Raw genomic sequence first — 13,400 nt, forward strand, 5'->3', positions numbered from 1 at the left:
AAGTCTAGCTGTGATTAAAGGACTGTTCTTTGCCAAGTGTGACTTTAAAAACAGCACAATCATAAGTGGGGCCAAGGGACTGAACATACTTGGCTTGATAATCGGCATGAGTTCACTTAGGCAAACAATCAGGTCATGAAAGCCTCTATCTACTTTTCAGCATTGATGGTTCCTTTCCAGATGTGTAAGCAGCCCATGCCATAGGCACTAATGCAACCACAGACACAGGCTCTTGAACTGTGAACTTATATCAAGTTTGTATGGTCCCCCGCAACTTTAGTCTGCATGACACAGCATCTGTAATTAATCTGACCACAGAACAGTTTTCCATTTTTACTCAGTACATTTCAAATGAGCTTTGACTCAGAGACAGCAGCAGCATTTCTGGACCATGTTCACATACAGCTTTTCCTTTGCATGATACAGCTTTAACTGTCATTTGTGGATGGCACGGTGAACTGTGTTGACAGGTGATGATGATTTCTTGAAGTGTTCCTGAGCCAGTGCAGTGATTTTCAGTACAGAATCATATCTGCTTTTAATGTCGTGCAGCCTGAAGGCCCGAAAATCACCAGCATCCAATATTGACCTTAGGCCTTGCCCCTTGTACACAAAGATTTTTTCAGATTCTCTGAGTCTTTTGATAATAATATATGCACAATAGATAATGGGATATTCAGAGTCTTCACAATTTACATTAAGGACATTTTTTCTGAAATTGTTCCAAAATTTTAGACAGTTTTTTACAGATTGGTGAACTTTTACCCATCATTACTTCTGAGAGACTCTGCCTCTCTAAAATGCTCCTTTTATACCCAGTCATGGCACTGACCTGTTGCCAGTTAACTCAATTATTTGCTTTTTCAGCTTTTTGTTGACATATCCCTATTTTTTTAGGTGTGTTGCTGTCATAAAATTTAAAATAAGCTATTTTTTTTGTCATGAAATAGCAAAATGTCTCAGTTTTGACATCTGATAGGTTGTTTATGTTTTATGAATAAAACAGGTTTATTAGATTTGAAAATCATTACATTCTGTATGTATTGACATTTTACACTATGCCCCAACTTTTTTTGGAATTGGGGTTGTACTTTGTTATAAGATATCATGAACAAATGTTACAAAAGCTGAGTTGGCAATAATGGGCAGTGAAAGTTACCAGATGTTAATAGATTCCCCAAATGTCTGTTATTGGACTAAATACTGCTCCGACCTGGTCAAATAAATTCTTTATTTCATGCTTTTGAACAGAAAAATACAGCATTTTATCGTGTCAATTCTCTGACTGTTCATTATTCTCTCAGTACAAACAGATCCAAGCTCGCATCTTCAGTATTCCCGCCAAATGGTATCTTAATGTGCATAAATAGCTCTCAGTGATTTGCATGCAGGCAGGATGTTGCTCTCTCTGCTGCTAAGCCCACCCTGCACGCTTCAGAGGTTTAACCTAAAATAAGAAATCTGTGTTGCTTTCTCTGTTATCATCCTTTCTTGTAGCTCAGTAGGGCACAAAACTACCTGTTTCAGTCAATTATCTCTCCTACAGTGCACAGCGAGACTATCTGTCTCAGTCAGAAAGACTCTGAATTATGCAACCTGATGATTTAAAGCTTTTAAGGGCAACAAGTCAGCTCACCAGGACTGACACTCCTCCCTTACTCATGGTATGTATTTAGACAGAACCTGCGCCCCTAAAACCTGACATGCCAGGTAGACCATGTCAAATCTCCATTACATGGATACATTTAACATTCACCTGGGAAAGCTCCCATAGAAAGCATTTAGAAAGGACAGGACTTTTTAAAAAAAATTATCAGAAGGTGGTTGGAGAAATGTTCTGTCTGTCTCATTCATGACGGGCCTATCAGAGCAACAGCACAAAATGATGCTCCATGTGCTACGCTTGAGCTGACGGGTTTCAACTGCTGTAGATTGCTGATGGCAGAGCTTCTCTATGAATAAAACTAATGCATCTTCTCTGCCAAGACAAGCTTTCAGTGTGGCTCTATGCTCTTGTTTTATAAAGAAATGTGGTCCAGTTCTGATAAAACTGCTGCTTTCCTACAGCTACATGTTAGCTAATAGCTTACGGCAGTAGCAATTGGATACATCAGCAAACCCCACCTGTAACAATCACAAACTGGAAGAAGAGTGAAAAAATACCCTCATGAAAACCTTTCAGTTTTGCTTGCTGCCGTTGTTTTAATAAAAGACGTGTTGTATAGTTCTGCCAAAACTGCTACTGTGGCTAAGTCTGAGCTAATCACTCCACTAGCAACCACTGTATACACTCACAGTACAACTAAGCTTTTTTCCCCGATAACTCTCATGAACACATGTCAAAGCAGGTCAGCAGAAGAGCTCCCATCATGAAAAGTTGTTGGTGTTGTTTTTATCCTTTATTTCATGCAGAAACTTGTTCAAGTTCTGATAAAATTGGTGCTATGCTAGAGCTATATCCGTTTTAACCACCTCATTTGAGGCAGCCAATGCAAATGGCTTTGAGTACAACTAAACTCCGCTTAGCTACTGCTTTGTTAATCTCAAATGATGCTGATTGGTCAGAATGGGGCTCTGTTCAACACAAACATTGTGGATTGGAGGTTTTTAAGATGGATTTGCCTAATGACAGAGATGGAGTCTGGCAAACCCATCTGCTATGCAAGATTAGCATGCCTAAAAGTTTCAAATAAACAAAAAAGGGCTATTTTTTTCTCAGAGCTACAATGCCCCTAAAAAGAGCCATTATGAATCCAGAGCCTTGAGTGAGAACAGCAACAGAGAAGATGAAAGACTGTGGAACTCAAAGACCCCTCTCCAATTAATGTCATCTTGAGGCTCTGATTATTTTGTATGATGACCACATAATTTGGGCAGTGATGCATAAAAGCAAATATTTTAGGATTAAAGCACTGCATTTAAGACAGTCTGGCCATTTAATCGGAGTAACATTTGCTCAAGTAAATGCTGATGCTAGATTTGTCCCGACGTCTTAATTACCAGATTAATCGTGGCCTCTGCTGCAGACTCTTTATAAGACAGTGATTAACCACAATGTATTTACTGAACCAGTTAGGCTTTACTAACATCTTAATTTAAATGTGATCAGGCTGTTTTCCTATGTTACAAGACCACTGTGGGTAAAGTCTGGTGAACAGTATCCACAGTTTGGAAAGCTTAACTTTTGAGAAATAATCAAAGCATCTTAACTCACTTAAAAACCAACAAATAATACAGATTTACAAAATGCATACAAACTTTGAATTCACTTTTGAATTACATTTTTTATTACATAAAATGCAATTAACTAAAAATTGTATGCATGTACATCTAGGGGGTTTCTTTGCAACACTTTCAAACAAAAATAATGTAATAAACAGAAGAGTATGGGATTTACCATAGCCCAGTGGCCTCAACTTAAACTGTCTGTGAGCACCATCTAGTGTTGAAAGTCATTACTCAACCTCAGTTTCCCAACAACTCTTATTTGCTTTGAATGCATGTGCACAAGCTGTTACACCTTCATACTGTGTCATGTAAGGTGTGAAATCTAAGTGATTTGTAATACATTTCTGCTTCCATATGCAAATATCATGTCTACCATTTAGTTAAATAAAACTAAATCCATGTTGCTTCCTGATTGTTTCTGTATTCCTCACTCATGACTCACACATCCACCCAACTGAGTCCCAGTCCTCTCTGCCTCTCTGTGGGTTTGGTAACCAAGACCTAGCCGAGGTCTCATGTCTGTGTGGAAGACAACTGAGGCCATCTGTTGTGTTTGTGTGTGTTCTCTGGTGGCCTGCCACTAAACGCTGCTGCCAGAACACCCAAGGGTACTCATGTGCACCACACTGTGCCGGTGGACCGGCTCACTGAAGCACCTTTATTTCCAATTGGCTCCGTAGGGGAATGCCTGTATAATGCCAAAATAGAGACACAGTAGCAGCAGTGTTTGAAGGAGCTCCTTTGTAGCAGCATCGTTACACAACCATGCCATTAACCTTAATTGGAGCCGCTCAGTGGAACACAGAAAAACTTTCAACACTATGAGACTGTAATGTTTTTCCCAGATCTACATAAAATAAAAAACAGATCTCAGGATGAGTCAACTGAACAGTAGGCTACTTTCATCCTACTGAGAAACTGAGGAGTGAGACATCATTCTTTCTCTATGTTTGATCTAGAAGAACAATATGAAATTTAAAACCTTCACCACCTCCACATTAATCTGCAACTGGTAAATAACATTGGACCATTTTTGATAAGTCATTAGTTATGGACACACAGCAGCTAATGAAAACAGCTTACAGCTAGGACTCCTTTTCCACTTATTCATGGTCGGGCTGCAGTGGCAGCAGGCTGAGCAGGTCAACCATGACATCACTTTTCCTAGCAACATTTTCCACTTCCTCCAGGGGGATTCTAAGGCAGTCATAGGACAGATGGGATACATTCCTCTTGTGAGTTCTGGGTCTGCTCCGAGGTCTCCTCCCAGCTGGCTTTCCACAGGGAGGCAAGCAGGAGGCACCCTGGTGAGATGCACAAACTACCTCAACTGGTTCCTTCTGAAGTGAAGGAGCTGCAACTCTGCTCTGAGCTCCATCTGCATGTCTTTATTCCTCATACTATTGCTCCTGAGGAGTCTTGTTTCAACTGCTTATATCTGTGATCTCCTTCTTTTGGTGAGTACCCAAAAGCCATGACTGTAAGTGAGGGCTGGGGCAAAGATCAGTTGGTAAATAGAAAGCTTTGCCTTCCAGCTCAGCTCCCTCACTACCATGGCGGTCAAGTATAATGTATTCAGCCATTACAGCCAGTTTGTCTGTCAGTCTCACAGTCACTCTACTCTTACTTGTGAAAAAGACCTTGGGATACTCCTTCATTCGGGACAAAGATTCACTCCCCACCCAAAGTAATCCACTGTTCTCCAGCAGAGAACTATGGCCTTTGACTCTAAGGTGCTGACCCTCACCCCAGCTGCTTCACGTTGTTCTGCAAACCGACCTGATCGCTGCTGAAGATCTCCAGCTGAAGAAGCCAACAGGACTAGGGATGTATGATATTGGATTTTTTATGATATCCAATATGCCATTATTCACAAATGTCAACATTGGTAGTAATATCTTAATGTAGGTTCAGAACTAAAACTTTAGTCCTGAAACACATAATCTAGAGTCTGAGGATGAAAAAATTCCAATCCTTACAACACACTTTAAAGTGTGTGAAATAAACACAAAGACTTCAGCGTACACAAGTGTGGTTTTCCAGCCTAAAACTCCCCTAATTTATTTGTTAACATGGCAGATATTTATCACTGACATAGGCAAATTTTTATCGTTACCAGTGCCCTTGTGACCACTGACTACATGTCCTCAACCTCCATTTAGTCTATACACACAGTTTAGGATTAATTTAGAAACAAATCTTGAATAGTAATAGACAATAAAATAATATCGTTTTGTAAGGATTAACTGTTTTGGTGCCTGTATATCTTGTGATAGAGGTCACTTTCCAGAATTGAAAAAAGTATAAGAGAGAGAGGAAGGCATGCTGTAAAGTTCTGTGGGTCGAAGTTAAACTAAGGCCGCCTGCTTTTAGGACTATAGTCTTGGTACATGAGGTGCACGACATAACTACAGTGTCTATAAATAATATTTACCCCATTGGATGCTTTTATCTTTTATTGATTTTATAAATCAGTAAAAGGGTATGAAACCATTTCTGTGTAGCTTTCACACTATGCATCGTTTGCTGAAAAAGAACTCTTCTCTCAAGCCCTCGTTCTCTTTCAGACTGAATTTAAGTGTCCAAGTGTCCCCTAGGATTTTCCTATTTGCTGCATTCATTTATCCCTCTACCTTTACAAGCCTTCCAGGGCCAGCTGCAAAGAAGCATCCCCACAGCATGATGCTGCCACCACTGTGCTTTACAGTGGGAATGGTGTGTTTGTGGTTATGTGCAGTGTTTGGTGTCCACCAAATACAGCATCTTGACTGATGGCCAAAAAAACACCATTTTGGTCACAACAGACTTTCTCCCACTTGACCATGGAGTCTCCCACATGCTGTTTGGAGAACTTTAGTCCAGATTTTATCTGAGTTGTCTTTAACAGTGTCTTTCTCTTTGCCACTCTCCCCTAAAGCTGTGACTGGGGAAGAACCCATGCAACAGTTATTGTATGGTGAGTCTCTCCCATCTCAGCTGCTGAAGCTTGTAACTCCTTCTGAATAGTAAAAGTTGTCATGGTGGCCTCTCTCACTAGTCTCCTTCTTGCAAAGCCACCCAGTTTGTGAGGACAACCTGATCTGGGCACATTTACACATGTGCCATATTCCTTCCATTTCTTCAACATGGATTTAACTGAACTCTGGGGGATGTTCAGTGCATTGGACTATTTTTTTGTATCCATCCTACAACTTACACTTTTCAATATCCTTTTCTCTGAGTTTCTTGGAGTGTTCTTTTGTCTTCATGGTGTAATGGTAGCCATGGACCAGACCTTCCAGCCATAAGTGTCTTAATACTACAGTCACTTGAGACACATTCACTGCACTCAGGTGATCCCTGTTTCTCCAGGGTAAAGGATAAAACATCTAAGGGGTAAATACTTTTACTAGTAACATCTTGGATATCTGCTACTTCCACTTTGGATTTATTTCCTTTGTCCTAAAGTTATAGAGTAAATTTATGAAGTTAAATGTACTGTAAGTCTAATGGTCATATTAGCTTGGAAGTGGTTGAATTCTAACATTAGCCATCATATAACTTGAGCTTAACAAATACGTTGTTTAGCTGTGAACTTGATCAGATATCCTATAGCTACTGATCAACTGACTGGGGGAGGTAAAATGCTAGCAGCAGCTTTTATAAGCAGTATCTTTGTACATTAGCAATGCAATGAGTTTAACTTCATTCCATATTACTCACTGTGTTTATATGTTGAATTGGGTGTAGCCTTTCAGAATAAAAATACATAAATATGGAGATAATTTACTTTAAACTGCACTCAAAAAAGTCTTTAATGACCCTAATCCCCCTGGTCTATCTTACACAGTAGGGAGAAAGCATTATTAATATCACCCATTAATCAGAGCAAATAGCCCACAGAACTTCCTCCCTAAATCCATCATCTTACACTCACATTAATCTTCATACAGATGGGAGCGCGAAAGAAGATTATTGTGACAGCAGGATTTCCTCAGACAGCAGGCCATTGCAGACGTTTTACAACCAGCAGCAAATCCATTAATTCTGATTTTAAAGTACAACAAAGTTTGACTCATAAAACCTCCCTGAGGTTTATTTCCTCTCACTGTTGATGGAGCTCTTCTGCCTGTTGGTTTGCCTTTACAGCAATACGCTGACAACACTAGATAAACTCATAAAAATGCCAAAAAGATTAAATAAACTGGTTTATAATAGTTTTCCTATATAAGTAAATAGAAAGGTCTGCCCGGATGTTACGATAAGCTGCAAACACACATTAATTATTTAGCTCAAATAGAAACAGTCTGATGTATTTTCAGCATGTTTTCCAAGTATTGAAAAAGTTTGTGAATGTCAACAGCTTTCCCCATGAGCTTGACAGATTGTGGAAATGCACAGCACTGAGTGCAGGGTGTAAACACGAGATGAATCATTTCTGTCAACAGGCAAACAAGCAGGCAGGGCAGAAAATGTGGCTGTCTGCTGCTCTGCTTTTGGCTCAAACCGGCCTTTAAATCTCTAACTTTGCAACTGGTAATGTCTTTAGTAAGTAGAGTTTTCCAAATTTATACACGTGGTCTGTTCCTGTCAGAGATAGAAATAGCCGTGCAGTTTGCCTGGAGAGTGTTGTTTGTACTGTGAAAGTGCTGAAGCAGGATTGCCAACTCAGCAGAGGCTCTCTAATTAGTCAAAGTGAAAGTTTCACGGATAGAAATGGCAACGACTACATTAAGAGCACCAGAGTTAGTGTTCAGAGCTTGAACACACATTCTTCACAGATTGACCTCATAAGAGCCATGTGAAAGTGAAACAAACATGTTACAGCCTGTAGTTCATGAGATCAACTAATGAAAGTTTCACATTGCCTTAAAATAAGAATTTAGCTTGAAATAATTATGTCACTTAGGTCATATTCGTTAAATTAGAGTTATGCAAACTTACACATAAAGTTTACGTGTTAATTTAGTTACTAAATGTAAACTTAAGTTGGTCTTTCACATAAACTTCATTTTCTAATCTAAATACACATTAAAGGTGGTTTATCATCCCTGAGTGGTAAGCAAAGCCAGAACCTTCTTGGGAGGCAACAGCACTAAGTCCTGCACCACTGAGTGGGTCATGTGTCAGAGGTCATTTGTAAGTCTTTAATTTGACCATGCTGCTGCCTATCTTGCCCAAGACACTACTGAAAAAGAAATGTTTAATCTCAATGAGTTTTTTCTTCTGGTTTATTTAAGGAATAAAAATAAATAAAGTAAAATGTATTTGACTTAAAAGACCTACTACCAACTGGCACCTGACAACCTGGGCTGTGCACAGAGATCTCAGTTTAAAATAAATGTATTTCTGCTTATTTTTGTCTCATAATAATCTCAAGCCAGACTTTTACATGATTACTGAATCTTTATTGTTTTGAAATTGAGTTCATATGAAGCCTATTTACATTTTTTTTTAGCTATAATGATTAAACAATATTGGATTAAATTTAATTTGGTTCGGTTACCCCAAAACTTTACCCCAAAATAAAGCTTCATTTTATGAAGGCCTAGAATCATTATTTTGAGTGTGCTTCTGCTTCGTGGCTGACTTGCTGTTGTTCCTAAACTCTTCCACTTTCTAATAATATAATTTACAGTTGACTGGAATATCCAACGGGGATGAAATTTCATGAACCACCTTATTGCATCCATCACAGTTCTACACTTGAAGTCACAGAGCTCTTCAGAACGACACATTTAGGATCACAAATGTTTGTAAATGGAGCCTGCATGGCTAGGTGCTTGATTTTATACACCTGTGGCAACAGGTCTGACTGAAACACATAAATTCAGTTATTAACAGGTGTGACCAAATAATTTTGTCTATACAGTGTAGGTTTCCTTGTTTCTCTAAATAAATCATGACTCACAGCCTGTATTGTTGAAAGTATTGTCTGATTATTTTAAGAACGCAAATCTGAAAAACCTTTAGAACTGCATACTTACATTAAACAACTTTTTAAAACTCATTATGTCCCTGATTTATGTATTGGTATTTATAAGTGGTTTAGTATATGTTTTCATATATAAGCCCAAATGTTACTGTGCTTTAACTCTATTTTATGTTGTCATTGCTTTGCTCTGTGGCATCACAAATGTTTGTTTATTAATGTTAAGAAATCCTTAAAATCATGTTTATAATGACTAAAGTGTACAATATTTGCAATTTTTGCACTAAAATGTCTAATTTAGAAATGACTACTCAGATTTAAGATTACTGTGCCACCACGCAGCCTATTGTAATCAAGCAAGCAAAAGTACAGTTAAAAGTATGCAAAAAACCTACTCAGTTACAGTAATTTGAGTACATGTAATTACTGTCCACTTCTGCTTATTAGAGCTCTGTAAATCTGCATCTTTTCTTTATATTTGTCACTGATGATTCCTTTACTGCTATTTGATTTGCATGCTGGTATGAGTTAGTTTTGTCAACCAATTATCAACCATTTTTTAACCTTTGACCTAAAGAAGACATTGATGCTTTATTCACTGCCAGTTTGCAATGAAAGATACAATTTGATGACAGGAATATTCGTTTTATTTAGATGTGTGCATGGAGATACTTTAATCCCTTACACTTCCCGACTAATACCACTAGAGGTCAGGCAAGCATTCACTAACTCAGTTCTATGATACTTCATCTATCCTTTGCACTTTAAGAGGCTAAGCAGCACTCTATCTTGCAGCCTTTGCATAGTTTAAAGGTATTTATTTTAATTCATTTGAAATGAAAAGCATTCTCATGACTGCTCTGCACATAAATGTTTTTTCTCAGTATAAAAGAAAAAAAGCAACAAACTAGGATCTCTTTCCTGGATTTTAAGCTCACAAAATTGTAGTAAATTCTTTTTCTTGATAAATTACAGTCTCAAGTAGCATCTCAGTCAGCAGTTGGAGCTTTTTTCATAAAGATTAAACCAAACTTTAGCATACATGGTTATAAATTGTGACTAAGTGCCAAAAAAACCATTTCTCCTCTAATATATATTAAAAAGATATCTATCTTCTTTCTGCAGCTCTGCCTTGTGTGATAGATATAACCTTAATCAGGATTATTCTGTATGAACATGACAATAGAAGAGCTCCCAGTGCGCGCACACACACACACACACACACACACACCCACACCCACACACACGCTCATTCTTTGCTCATACTATCTGAGACTAGCTTTGTTTGAATCTGAAGGGATTTTCTTCCTCAGACATTCAAAGACATGAAGAGATCAGCAGAGCCACAGAGGGGCAGCTCTGCACCAATGCAATCCTGCCGTCCACGCTGATCAGGAACAGAAAGGCCCATGGTTGGAGGTCTCTCAAAGGAATGCCACCAGGAAAATGATTGGATTGAATAGATTTGTCCTGATGTGTCATGTGTGCAATCATATAGATGAAGAGGGGCTGGCAGAGCAAAAGCCTTTTTTCCTCTCTCATTTGGAGTCCATTCAAGATCTGTGGGTGATTGCAATCTCATGATGGACTAGGGGGTGTTTTAGTACAGGCAAATTGGCTGAGAGGGTAGCTGGAGTGGAAATTTATCATATCTTTTATGTATCGATGTATGGAATTGCCAACAAAGTCTACGGTTGACAGGACTGAAATCACATTGATGTGGTTCAGGGATAAAAAGGCGGCTCTTACCTTCTACTCAGATATCAAAGAAGGCCTTTGAAAGGTATAAAGAAGAAATTTAGTAAGTATCAATGTAAAGTTCCAGTCTTCGTGTTTTATTTTTAATTAATTTTCAAAGAACTTCAATTTTTAATGAATCAAATCCTAACAAAAGATTTCTCAGAACCAAAAGTAGAAGCCCTGTGCACAGCACTGTCAGTTTTTAAAACTAGATGTAGGTGATGGCAAGAAACCGTAAACCTAAGAAAAAAAACTGCATTCACTGTACACAAAAGGACCTTTAAACCAGGAGAACTATTCATTATTTTATTGTATGAAGGGTATACAGTTTTACTTGGCAGAGAAGGCTCTGCTCATAAGATGCTCCCTGGGTTAGTCAAGCAGCATGTTTTGACTGTCCAAGGACTCCATGGCTAGAAACCCCATATGGATGGATACAGTCACGATAATGCATATTTAATAAAATAAGATTAGTTGAAAAGTAATCCATGCATAGTATGGAGCTATTATTGTTGCAAAAGTATTTGCAAATACGTACAAAGATCTGAGCACAAATCCACAAATGTGTGCACAAATCCACAAATGTGTGTACATTTTTTAGAATATTGCAAGAGTTGAACCCTGATCTATGTGATTGGAAGTCCACAACACTGCCACTCAGCCATCTGATAAACACATCCATCTTCAGCGGAGTAATGTAATTAAGATGTCAACATTGGTCGGTGCCATTTAGCTCCATGCAAAACCGACAATCTTTCTCTTCCCCTGTTGTTTATATAAATAGAAATGTTACAGACTACTCCATCGATCTTACAGCTAACATCATCCCGCTCATACAGTGTCATAATGGGGATTTCTGTTAAATATGACACAATGAACCCCTGCCTTGTAGAGATGGCAATTCAGTGCCGCTGTGATATTATTTTGGAGATAAGGAAGTCATTATTTTATTCACTCTTTCAATGAAAATATGAATAACAACAGCAGTATAATCCGATAACATTTCTCCTTCCACTCTGACCTTATATAGAGCCGTTACTAAGTCTTAACTGCTGCTTCCTGTGTGATGTTGATCTGATGAGAAAGGCAGCCTTGCCTGTGAGCCTGCGCTGAGGGAAACAGACCAGCCTCTACGCCTACAGATCTAAGTACATGCTTACGGATCTGAGTACAAATCGTGCACAGCACAAGTGTTGCAAAAGTCACGTGTATATGACAGCCAATTGAGAGGCAGATTCTGAACCAAAATGAACTAAGTCCACAATTATAAATCGGTCTACATATTTGCAGATTAGTGCATGCATTTGTGGATCTTTGTACAAATTTGCAAAATTTTGCACACATTTGCAAATCTTTACACAGGTTTGCAGATCTGTACACACATTTGCAGATCTGTACATGGATTTGTGGATTTGTGCATGCATTTGCAGATCTGTACACACATTTGTGGATTAGTGCACAGATTTCTGGATTTGTGCGCACATGTGTGGATTTGTGCATGCATTTGCAGATCTGTACACGCATTTGTGGATTTTTGCACGCATTTGTGGATTTGTGCACAGATCATTGTACGCATTTGCAAACAATTTTGCAACAATAATAGCTCCATACATATTAGCATGAATCTCAATATGAGAGTGAAACAAGCTTTATGCTACAAAGGAGAAGGCTGGGGTGGAGGTGGAGCATCAGCATGGTGTATCAGCATTAGGGATTAGTGAGAAGTATGCCATATTTAAATACACTGCTGTGTTGAGAGAAAGAGCTGTGATTGGCTGTGGGAGCTGGGAGGTGATAATTTGGATCAGCTGACTGTCAGCTCCTTCATGAACTCATGCACTGAGCTTCATTTATTTAAGCATCATTTACAACTGTTTTGCCCATGGAAGTCATGGGCAAAACGTGTTATTTTTAAATGAAGATTAGACAAAAGAAGCAGCAATTCCCTCTCATGTGGGGAGAATCACCAAGATACGTTGGAGAGCAGGTCTGGACTGTATTTTGTAAAAGCAAGTTCAGCTGAATGAATATTTGGAAGTTGTGAGAAACGTGGAGATTAAAAAATGCTCGACAAGCTCATTAAATTCTGTTATTAAGTAAAGAAAAAAGAGAGAGTGGTTTTGTTTGATATGGTTGTTGCAAAATTGATTTTTGGGGTATGGGAGATTTTGATTTATTGATGAGGAAAATAGCTAATGCTTTGCATCTTGATAGGACTGGCAATTTCAATGGAGACAGAGGAAGCATGCTCGATAAGATCCAGATCCCGTTGCTAAAATTTGTAATGGTGAAAATATTGTTGTGTAGATTTTTGCTTGCCATAACTATCTAATGCACTTTTTTTTTCATTAATAAGAACCTACTTTTGAGTGTCCCTTTCTCAAAAAAAGGTTTGCTAAAATCACCTAGGATGTACTGTTTTCTTATTTCTCCTTTGAGAGATTGGGGTTCTATTTTATTATCATTAAAACTTAGTGTATTTTCTGGGTGTGCCATTGCTTATATATCTGCTAATTTTGTT

Source organism: Cheilinus undulatus, linkage group 14, assembly GCF_018320785.1.
Source record: "Cheilinus undulatus linkage group 14, ASM1832078v1, whole genome shotgun sequence".
Taxonomy (NCBI): Eukaryota; Metazoa; Chordata; class Actinopteri; order Labriformes; family Labridae; genus Cheilinus; species Cheilinus undulatus.